Below are 12466 nucleotides of genomic sequence, written 5' to 3'. Positions count from 1 at the left end.
GCCTTCTCACCATAACATTTGATGCCCTGGCCACTCAGATACCTATGAATCTCTGCCTTAAATACACCCAATGACTTGGCCTCTACTGTCGCCCGTGGCAACAAGTTCCAGGATTGTATTTTAATTGCTGCTCAATAGAAGCGTCAGCAACTTCTAAATGGCTGATCACATATCAATATAAGATCAGGGGATTTCAGACAAATGCACAGAGTAATCTTCAGTCAGTTGATTCTGGATAATACAAAAATTCAGCATCTAGTGCAGTGCTTCATTAATATAAATCATACAATTGTCACAGCATGAAGGGTGTAATGTTGTGTTGAAATCAGGATATAATTACACTGGAAGCAGGTAAAGTTTCCAATCTAATATCAAATGCATGGATCAAGTCATCATTCATTTTATTTTTATGCACATTGTATATTTAAAATGCGATCTAAGTCAATTTTGGCTCAGAGATATACATTTTGTGAGCAATATCAGAACATTGCCGAAGTAGAGAGATGTCTCAAATCCAGTTAACGATGTTGGGGGTCATTACAATTGTCGTCAGGGAAATGGTTATCAGATATTACTTTAGCATTAGCCATCTGTTTCCTGTACAAGTTCTTTTTTCAGATCCAGATGACTGACCTACAGTCATACATAGAGTACCAGGTTGATTCTGAGCTGAATGATTGTGGGACCTCTGCAATAAAATTCAAAGTTTATCAGTAATGAGGAAACACTCTCCTGATAAGCACAGGAAATGTCGTAGATACAAATTTAAAAAGTAGCAGTTTGAGCATTTGAAGAGCCATTATCTGCAGGTTTACAGACCTAAAGTGGGAAGTAAAGCCGTTTCAGTCTACCTTTGGCTAGTGTGGGTAGATTAATTTCTGCATTGAATATCTCTATCTTACAAACACATAAATGCACACTACTGTCATTTAGAAATAGTATTTTGCCTTGACTTTGTAGGTTCAGTCTGAGCTTTTGCAGCCAAAATGAATCATCACATTTGGAGAAAACTAGAATTTATTTAGAGGAAATTTGTTTATAAAATATTTCTTAGATGGTCCCTTGGGAGATGTCATATTGGCCTGAGAACGTTCTCTAATTTTCTGTGTTCTGGGTTGACTGACGAGGTCAATGTGGAAACTACAGATCTTCCACAGATGGGCCAAGACATGGTAGAGGGACCATCTTGTGAGGTGATGCATTCCTTCCACTATTTACTTTGGGTTTCTCCACTTTGGGCCAAAAATTCCTGGTGGTCAGTGGAACCGTTGCATCTTTCAGGGAGGCTTTGAGTCTGCCAGGTGATTTCTTCCAGTGCCGGAGCCTGGATCAGAATGTATATCTTTAGAGCCTCGTGCCAGCCCTGTGAACAATGTGGAATGCCCAAAGCCAGCTGTGAAGTATTTGGGTTTCTGTGCGAGAAATGGGACATTTGTTTCCTTATTCATCCAGTCAACTTGGAGGATTTTGTGCAGAGAGTGTTGGCATCTCTCCAGTACATTGGGGTGCCTGCTACATAATACAGCAGATCAAGTCTCAGAAATGTCCTGATGAAGGGTCTCAGCCTGAAACTTTGACTCTTTATTTCTCTCCATAAATGCTGCCTGAACTGCTGAGTTCCTCCAGAAAATTTTGTGTGCAACTCAGAAGCAACCAGGTGGGAAGGGATCACTGCAAATGCTGAGTGCAAGGCCTATACATTTATTGCTAGTGGTTTGAGCCTGGCCACTGAACTAGACAAACACAATCCACATATTGTTGCTTCTGTACCAAGACTGAGTTAACTTTAGTTCAAGTGTAGGCACTAGCCATTGAAAGCCTTCTCATTAGTCCTGTAGATTAATATCATTCTGTTGAGAAGCTTATTGGATGTGGTGCAGTACTGAAATGAGAAAGATTATATAGAATGTTGAGGTAATGACACAATAATAATTAACACCAGTCTTCACAAACTGGGAATGGTGAGAGAGAGTTTGTTGCTGATCTCGAGTCGAGGGAACTCGAATTAAAGTGACACTACAGACTGTAATATCAAAACAACTATTGGTCTCCCTCTCTCTCGTTAGTGAGAGAGAGGGCCCTTTGAGATGTCGAGCTGTTGGGATGGGCGCCAATTTTTGATGGACTCTTGATCGTGGTCTCTTTGTGGGCTTTGCAGTGCTTGCATGGTGAGTGGTGGGGTTGACGCTCTTTGCTGAAATAAGTAGGGGAGGGGAAGGGTTGATGCTTGTGCGTGGAACGGGCGGGGGGCTTTGGGGTTGTTATTTTTTTTCTGTCATCCTTTTTTTGGAGGTTTTCTGTTTTGTGGATGTCTGCAGAGTGCAAGAATTTCAGGTTGTATATTGTATACATTCTCTGATATTACATGGAACCTTGAACCACTGAATGTTGTACACCCATTGGTTAGAAACATGGCTTGTATGCTATCATGAAGTGAACATAAGATTGAGATTAATTTGCACAGGCAAGTATTATTAAAAATATTAGCTTTGTGCAGCACCATTCAAAACAAAATGCTTGTGATTGCAGCGGTGAAAGCTCCATTTTAAAGTTTTATTGAAAGAACCAATTCCCAGTTTTGTCACACCCAAAATATTAAACTCTACAGATAATGATATCCAACCCCGACTATAGGCCATTAGACAAGGCAGATGCCCGTTATGCCACTGGCATTTAGGGGAGCAATGAAGGTCCTCCATCTATGTCTATCCATACAATTGCACACAGATAAAGAAGTATTCTTCATTGCTTGTTCCGTAACAACTTTTTTTGACCAGTCTGGGTTGTTAGCCCTGAGCTGAAGCTCCAAATCTGAGGACCAGTGGACCACTCTTAGTCTGGCCTTACCTGTTGACCTGTTTGGGTGACCCTACTAAGAGCCAAAGAACAAGGCCCTGACTGCAGCCAACATAGCTCTCCGGGTCATTTAGGCATGCAAGCCTCCAAACTCTACAACAAGGTTGTGGTCCTCTTGGAGTGCCATTGGACAAGCCTCTCTAGAGTAGACCCAATATAGCATTGCTGGAACTCTTCCAGATATGTGATGAACTAATTCAATCTCTGATATGTCAGCTCTGCAATGAGATCTTGACTCCAATCTAAACCTTTTAATTTTTTGTTATTTTATAGCATCAGCATTTGAACCATTGAGTGGAATGCTGGGTTGAAGTTAGGACTGACAGGCTTTTGTATGTAATAAGAAACAAAAGCTGACCAAGTTAACTTGGTTCTGGCAGCCTGGGCCTCTTCCATGCTCCTTAATCTGGAAGCAGCAGTGCAACCATAAACACACCAATCTAGATAAAGTTCGACAAACACAATCCATTCTAAAAAAATCAGAACAGTTAATTGTTGAATATTGAAATTTCTGAGGATTTAAAATATGTTGTTTCACATTTACTTTTTTAATATATCTCACATTGTAGAACAACAGCATTTCAAAAGCCGTTTGGCTCAGGAGAAAAAAATGCTCTTTTAATTTGATTTGGCTCAAAGTATCCCACTATTACTGCCAATCAGAACAGTTATTAGATGCAATAATGTGATAGGGCAATGTGAAAGTTATGTAAACAAAGAACTGACCTTCATCCACGTTGGAAATGGAGGAAATCCAAAGGCCTTTTAAATAATTCAATTAAAAGTGATCCAGGGTAGATCTAAAAGAGTCTGTAACACAATAACAAAGGAGGCAAGGCCATTTACCTCTAGTTTTATGACTACTATTTTCTTTCATGAAACATCACAGAATACATTTCTAGTCCCAAAAATGCCAAAATGATAACATCACTGTGTGTAAAATTGTCTTTCATGCTTCCAATGATATGAATTAGGATATCAGAGAGTGCAAAAAGGTATAGAATGACCAGTCATAAAAAGCACTGTACAAAAACAGGACTTTTCATTGCATTATGATTCTTCTTATCAGTCAGTGCAACTAAATTTAAAAAAAATTAAAGATCATGAGTGGAAAAGCTGTTCTGGTAAAAGCAGCAGAAGACAGAAGTAGATTGAAAAGAATAAAAATGTATCTCCCCTAAGTTTCTGACTAACCGTTCAAAGATCCGTGTGGATAACTGGCCCTGTGAGCAGGTTTGGATTCATTCTGACACTCTTCATGAACTCACACAACAAACTGGTGTCAGAATCTAGGGGCTCTTATTGCCAGTATTCAGGAAAAGAGCATCCTGGTGGAAAAGGAGGAAAGGAAGAAAGAAAGGAAGAAAGGCCATTCAGTATGTTTGAGAATAACTACTTTGAGTGTAGAAGCTTTACACACAGAGGGTGTGGATTTCATGCTGAAAGCAAACAAAAAAAACACTGCCTTTGCAATCATTAGAAACATAGAAAACCTACAGCACAATACAGGCCCTTTGGCCTGCAAAGTTGTGCCGAACATGTCCCTACTTTAGAAATTACTAGGTTTACACATAGCCCTCCATTTTTCTAAGCTCCATGTACCTACCCAAAGGTCTCTTAAAAGACCCTATCTTATCCACTTCCACCACCGTTGCCGGCAGCCCATTCCACGCTCTCACCACTCTCTGCGTGAAAAACTTTCCCCTGACATCTCCTCTGTACCTACTCCCAAGCACCTTAAACCTGTGACCTCTTGTGATAGCCATTTCAGCCCAGGGAAAAAGCCTCTGACTATCCACATGATCAATACCTCTCATCATCTTATACACCTCTATCAGGTCACCTCTCATCCTCCGTCGCTCCAAGGAGAACATCATTATAATAGCTATCAGAAAATAACCTATTGAAAAATATCACTAACATTTATTGAGTTAAAAAATAACAGATGTATTCCATTAAAACAGTTTGTGCTGATTTGATCTACGTCATGTTGAATGGCCTATATATTACTGCCAAAATGGAGCACTTTCAAATGTTTTAAATTCTCAATTTTTCCTCATCTCCTTTTCTCTCCTTTCTAATCCAGTCTCTGTATCCAGTTTGACTTTAGACATTTATTTTTCCATTATTATTTCCTAATCCCCAAAATCTCTGGTTACAAAAACATTAGATCGGACGAAAGAGGCAGTAGGATGGAGTCTCACATTTAGCAGGTGAAAGTACTAAGAAGTTCACTGGTTCCAGAAGTCTGGTGAAAGGTCAGATGGAGCAGGTGCACAAGTTTCAGAACAAACAATCTCCAAACCTCAAACCTGACTGAATGTAACACTGGTCAGCTGGCTATATTCAGTCTCCCTGCAAGATTCCCTTAACTGATTAGATTCATTAATTTATATTACTATGTCTGCCACAGAATAGGCAACTATGTTAATTACAGTCTAGGCATTTGCCGGAATTCTCAAAACTAGAAAAACATTTTATAACACATTACATTAGAGTATCTGAAGTATGAAACACATATAATTAGGAACAAACTATTTACAAACAGAAGATGCATTAGTGAGGGACTCTGGGATTTTGGAATACAGCAGGAGAGGAGGTAACAAAATAGCAATGAGATTTCAGCATTGCACTGTCTTGAAGATGAAAAATTATCCCAAGGCACTTCACTTAGGCTGAGGGAAATGTGGATGGGAAGGAAAAGAAAATGAGGGAAGTGACAATTTATGAGGATAAGCTTGGTCAAGACTAGGTCCCAGAACAAGAGAATGAATGTAATGCAGGTGTTGCAAAGAGTAGGATCTAGTCAGGGAGTAGTATGATTCTCAGAGATGAGCTAACAGGGATAGACAACTATTGTATGAAGAAGAAAACATGGTGCATTACATCATCCAGTTTCAAAGAAAATTAAAACACATCAAAATCAAGAGCTATGTGGTCACAATTCAACAGAATTAATTCCTGGTCCCGGTGTACAGACACACAAATGCTCAAAAATTCCAGCGAACGCTAACCACATTTAGATGTCAGCATTATAATTTTCAGCCATACTGCGTGTGTACAAAAGTGAACTTTTAACACAATTATGAAGAATGCTTCAGTTAAGCTTAAAGGGGACCTTCCTCACACATTCAGTTTGACCCTGGAAACTCAAATAATATAGGTGCACTAATTAATCTTCTTTGACCTGAGTCTCCCTCAGGGCTCCATATCTCAACTTCCAACTTGTTACTTCTCCCCACTTTCCACCAATACAAATTCCTAACCCAATCTCAGCTGCACCAACAACCTCAAGTGTCTGCTTCTACACAATTATACATCTCCCAGTTTATCTAACTTCACCTGTGATTAAGGATTCTTTTCTTTTCGTTGTCTCATCCTCCAAGTGAACATTCTGGTTCCACACCAACACTGACACCTTGATTCAAATACTCCCAAACCCAGTACCCACTCCAGCTTTAACACTGACCCGTTTAAGAGATGCAGGCTGGCTTTACCCGGTCTTCACTTCTCAGCTCATTCCACTGATGATTTGCTGAGCCAAAGTAAAACCTTGCAAATGAGCAAGTACCATAGAAGTGCTCATACTCTTCTCAATTTGTAGCAGAATCACATGAACTAGCTAAAATGCCATTTTCTAAGCGACCATCAGATTTATGTACAGATAAAGTAAACATTTTTCGTTAAGTTGCTGGAGACGTGACGACACTTGCTGTCTGCTCTCAGCATGTATCTGCACTGTGCTGACGCAAATGACAAATTTCACTTTACGTTTTGATGTACATGTCACATATAAAGCAGACCGTTAATATTTTCCTTAGCAAAATCATGGCCGAGAATTTAATTATCTCAAGTCCTTCAATCATGTTTACTGGCCGCATGCGTTGGATATATGCTGCAAATCGCATTGCCTGCTATAGTGGTGAAGGACAAAAGCAATAATTGGTATGCAAAGAACTACCTGGGGAAAACAGCAAGGAACACAACTATACTTTACCAATGAAAAGCAAAGAATTTTAGATGTTGGAGCTTTGAAATAATAAAATAAAATAAAAATTCCACATCTGAAAAGGTTAAAAAGAAACAGAATTAATCTTTCAAGTCTGTGACTTTTCATCAGATTCCTGCATAGCCTTGCTTCTACACCAGATGCATATGATAAACCTGTTTGTGAGACGTATCTCTTGCTTTCTATCATACCAAACAAATTGCTCATTTAAATCCAGGAGGAAGCAACATTTTACATTCCATTAAACTACCCTAAACCAAAGTTACACACACCTTCCAAAAATGAGAGAAGGATTGCACAAGATACACAAGTGCCTGGATAAAAGTGAAACAACCAAACATCATATAATCTTTTTAACAGGCAACCCTCACACTCTCATCTTTAAATGATCGCAATTTTTTGATATTAGATTTAATGGCTTGCCTAAAATCACAGGATATACATAATTGAATACGTACAAAATACAGGCACAAGTCATAATCTCAGACATTAATGGAAGTAGGAGTAGTTTTTTTTTAAAAACACACACAAAAAGTTGGTGGCATTACTCACCGAGTCAGTAGGGCTAGTAGCTGTAGACTTGCTGAGGCTTTCGAGACACTCAGTTCAGGTTCCCACTTTCAGTGCTTTATATAGGCGAGTCTAGGAAGTACTGTCACTCAGGCACTGGAGTGTTTTCCTTCCTTTAACAGTGCCAAGGATTGACTAATCATTACAGTGTTATTTGGAATCTATGCACTCCAAACCTCTTCAACAACAGTTTAATTTGGACAGCAGATCGATCTTCCTTTCCAATTGTTTACAGAATAGTGACTTTGAATTGGGATAATATTCAATGCTTAAAACATAAAGCCACTTACTTCCCTTGCAACTGAATAGACCACAATAGCAAACTTCCACAATAGTCACATCAAAGATTCAGGAATTGAAAGTGCTCATTAATCATAGATTTCATGCAATTGTTTATCAGTGGCAATCAACATTGCTAACAATGAACAGAAGTGTACTATTAACGGATAGATTCTGGAGAATGAGGTCCTAAGGTCACTTCATTCAAGACTTATTCCAAGATCAGTCTTGAATGAAGAGACAGCCACTAGGATTTTTGCCTCTACTATAAACCTTTTTCTTTAACCTCAGACTCACATTTCTGTAATCAGCCCTAGCAGTAACAAAGCCGAGGAGGTCAAGGACTTTACGACGATGAGCAACTTTACTCAATCAGCCACCTCTGTTGCTTCCTTCTTATAGACTAGGTGGTTGGCTGAACTGACCACTGAACCTCACCTTGTCCCACATCTCTCTCTATTTTTCTGTTCCAGCCCTCTCATTCATGTGTTAATAGTTATTGTTAACAACCCTCTCGCATCCCACTCCTTTTCAAATCTGTTAGCATTGGCTTGTCAAAAAGCTACCTCTCCACCTCCGGAAACAACCACCCACCCTTCCTTCCACTCTTACTAGCATCCCTGTGAAGACTGCAGTTTACTAATCTCATGCAATTTTTTCCTTGGATTTCTTTGCTTCAATGCCACAAAGCAGGACCGACCATGTCAGTCTGAAAATGGCTCTTATCCACAATACCAACTATGGTTATGTATCCATGACAAAGTTGATACATTTTGCCCACCGCACTTGATATGATCACCTTTCTGGCAAGTCTTTTGACTATCCCCACCCTGGGATAGACTGTTCTCCCCACGGGTTTCATTTACAGACAGAAAGTCACAACAATGCTTTCCCGTCCTGCTCCCAGAACAAAGCTTCTGTTACCTCCCATGGATCTCTCAGTGAAGTCTTCCTGTTTACCACCCCTCAGTAATCTCAAACAAAAGCAGAGAATGTCCAAACCCTCTCTCAATACCTTCCCTGAAACCCCCACTCTGCACAGTGTCAGACAGCTCAGCTGACTCTGAAGAATGGTTGGGTCAAAATATTTTGGGAAGATCGAAACCATTTCTTCAGCTTCTGAGCAACACACTCACACAGCTGGAGAAACTCAGCAAGGCAGCCAGCAAATATGGAATAGATTCATAGATGCTGCCTGACTTGCTGATTTCCTCCAGCATTTGGAGAGCGTTGCTCAAGATATCCAGCATTTGCAGAACCTCTTGTGTTTATGATCTTCAGCTCCGGACATGAATTCTGCTTGCTACTACTGACCCTCCACTCTTTTGGCTATCAACAAAATTAACCCATATCTTAACTTCAAAATGTCACGTTTCTGTTGAGATAAGCTTTAGGCTACATACTTAAGCCCTCTCTGACAGTTGCTATCTTCATCTGTAAAATCACCCAAGTTCATTCCTGAAATCATCAGATGCACCTTTACAATCTATAGACTAGATCACTCAGTTTTAGTAATTTAATCTTCCATAAACTAGAAGTCATCTAATAATTTTCTGCATATATCTCAATACACAGCAAATCATATTCAACTATCATACCTGTGCTTTCAGGTCTGCACAAGCTTCATGGTTAACATCAGTTCCTTTACAGCTCTGCCCAGCTCTGCTGGGGGAGAAGCTGACAGCAATACAGGTGGATGCTTCCCTGGTATCACGGATTCTTGATTACCTGACTGGCAGAACACGGTACTTGTGCTTGCAACACTATGTGTCCGACAGAGTGATCAGCAGCACTGGGGCTCCACAGGGGACTGTCTTGTTTCCCTTTCTCTTCACCATTTACACCTCGGACTTCAACAACTGCACAGAGTCTTGTCATCTTCAGAAGTTTTCGGATGACTCTGCCATAGTTGGATGTATCAGCAAGGGAGATGAGGCTGAGTACAGGGCTACGGTAGGAAACTTTGTCACAGAGTTATCTGCAGCTTAAGGAGCTGGTGGTAGACCTGAGGAGAGCTAAGGTACCGGTGACCCCTGTTTCCATCCAGGGGGTCAGTGTAGACATGGTGGAGGATTACAAATACCTGGGGACACCAACTGACAATAAACTGGACTGGTCAAAGAATACTGAGGCTGTCTACAAGGGTCAGAGCCGTCTCTATTTCCTGAGGAGACTGAGGTCCTTTAACATCTGCCGGACGATGCTGAGGATGTTCTACGAGTCTGTGGTGGCCAGAGCTATCATGTTTGCTGTTGTGTGCTGGGGCAGCAGGCTGAGGGTAGCAGACACCAACAGAATCAACAAACTCATTTGTAAGGCCAGTGATGTTGTGGGGAAGGAACTGGACTCTCTCACGGTGGTGTCTGAAAAGAGGATGCTGTCTAAGTTGCATGCCAACTTGGTCAATGTCTCCCATCCACTACATAATGTACTGGTTGGGCACAGGAGTACATTCAGCCAGAGACTCATTCCTCCGAGATGCAGCACTGAGCGTCATAGGAAGTCATTCCTGCCTGTGGCCATCAAACTTTACAACTCCTCCCTTGGAGGGCCAGACATCCTGAGCCAATAGGCTGGCCCTGGACTTATTTCATGATTTACTGGCATAATTTACATATTACTATTTAACTATTTATGGTTCTATTACTATTTATTATTTATGGAGCAACTGTAACAAAAACCAATTTCCCCCAGGATTAATAAAGTATGACTATGACTACAAATGTTATTGCTGTTATTGTATGTCCTGCCCCTCTCTACTTCTAATCTCCTTCACCCTTAGCCTTCAGATTTTTTTTTTAATAAAAGAGATAGAGCATGGTAAAAGGACTTTCTGGCCCAAAGAGCGGATACCGCCCAATTACACCCATGTGACCAATTAACCTCCCGAACCGTACATCTTTGGGATGTGGGAAGAAACCAGAGTACACTTGAGGAAACACATGAGCTATTGGGGAGAACATACAACCTCCTTACAGATAGCAGTAGAATTGAACTTGGGTCACTGTCACTGTTATGCTCACCACTACTCTACCGTTCAATATTGCTCTAATTTTTTATAAGATACAGTTACGGCTTATTTACTTCCGTTTATTACTTTTACAGGAACTCTAAGAGCAGCATTTATTGTCTAACTCCAATCTCTGGTGAAGTAACTCTTAGAGTATAAAGACCATAAGATGTAGGAGCAGAATTAGGCCATTTGACCCACTGAGTCTGTTCCACCATTCCATCATGACTGATTTATTATCCCTCTCAACTCCCATTCTTCTGCCTTCTCCCTGTAACCTTTGACACCCTGATTAACCAAGAACCTATCAACTCATCATACTCAATCACTTGACGGCCACAACTGTCTGTGCTGTGGCAATGAATTCCACAGATTCACTACTTTCGGGCTGAAGAAATTCCTCCGCATTTCTGTTCTAAATGGATGGCTCCGTATTCTGAGGCTATGTCATCTGGTCCTGGACTCACCCATTACAGGAAACATCCTCTCTAAGTCCACTCTACCTAGGCTTTTCAATATTCGAAAGGTTTCAATGAGATCTCCCTTCATTCTTCTAAGTTCCAGTGAGTAAAGACCCAGAGCCCCCAAATCCTAAGAACTTTCTATAGGGGCATAATTGAGAGCATCCTGATTGGCTGCGTCACTGCCTGGTATGGGAACTGTACTTCCCTCAATTGCAGGACTCTGCAGAGAGTGGTGCGGACAGCCCAGCACATCTGTAGTTGTGAACTTCCCACTACTCAGGTGTGTAAAAAGGGCACGAAGGATCATTAGCGACCTGAGTCACCCCAACCACAAACTGCTCCAGCTGCTACCATCCAGGAAACAGTACCACAGCATAAAAGCCAGGATCAACAGGCTCCGGGACAGCTTCTTCCACCAGGTCATCAGACTGATTAATTCATGCTGACACAACTCTTTCTATATTATATTGACCATCTTGTTGTACATACTATTTATTATAAATTACTATAAATTGCACATTGCACATTTAGATGGAGACGTAATGTAAAGATTTTTACTCCTCATGTATATGAAGGATGCAAGTAATAAAGTCAATTCAAATGCTCCACATGTTAACCCTTTCATTCCTGGAATCATTCTTGTGAACCTCCTCTGGACACTTTCCAATGTCAGCACATCTTTTGTTGAGGAATTCTTCACAATTCTCCAAGTGTGGTCTAACCACAGCCTTATAAAGCTTCAGTGTTACATCCTTGCTCTCATTTTCTAGAACTCTCAAAATGAGCACTGACATTGCATTTGTCTTCCTTACCACCGACTCAACCTGCAGGATAACCTTCCAAGTCCTTTTGCACCTCTGATTTTTGACATTTTTCCCCATTTAAAAAATTGTCCACACCTTTAGTTCTTCTATCAAAGTGTATGACCATACACTTCCCTGTATTATATTCCATCTGCCACTTCTTTGCACATTCTCACAATCTTTCTTGTAATACCATGGGTTTTCTTTTTATCTTGTTCAGCAGCCTCATGTACAGCACTTTGTAAAAGGCCTTATAAGAATTCAAGTAAACAACATCCACTGACTCTCCTTTGTCTATCCTGCCTGTTAATTCCCTAAGGAATTCCGACATATTTGTCAGGCAAGATTTCCCCTTAAGGAGACCGTGCTTTTTTGGCACATTTTATCATGCGCCTCCAAGTACTCTGAAACCTCATCCATAATGGACTCCAACATCTTAACAACCACTGAAGTCAGGCTAACTGTCCTATAATTT

General features: G+C 40.6%; 1 protein-coding gene across 11 annotated transcripts in view; it reads right to left on the bottom strand.

Moving 5' to 3' along the window:
* slco4a1 (solute carrier organic anion transporter family, member 4A1) overlaps nucleotides 1-12466 on the bottom strand; it is a 294821-nt gene that overhangs the window by 124027 nt on the left and 158328 nt on the right. For 7 of the 11 annotated variants that reach the window (XM_063041236.1, XM_063041242.1, XM_063041238.1 and 4 more), the window contains one exon: nucleotides 3583-3666. The exons of 3 other annotated variants lie outside the window; for them this stretch is intronic. The gene's annotated coding sequence lies outside the window, so the exon portion shown is untranslated. Of the gene's footprint in view, nucleotides 1-3582; nucleotides 3667-7417; nucleotides 7521-12466 lie in introns of those variants that run through there. One more of the 11 variants, XM_063041244.1, reaches the window with a different exon arrangement.

Source organism: Mobula hypostoma, chromosome 2 (genome assembly GCF_963921235.1).
Source record: "Mobula hypostoma chromosome 2, sMobHyp1.1, whole genome shotgun sequence".
NCBI lineage: Eukaryota > Metazoa > Chordata > Chondrichthyes > Myliobatiformes > Myliobatidae > Mobula > Mobula hypostoma.
The sequence above is the reverse complement of the archived record's forward strand: the minus strand, read 5'-3'. Positions and strand labels throughout refer to the sequence as shown.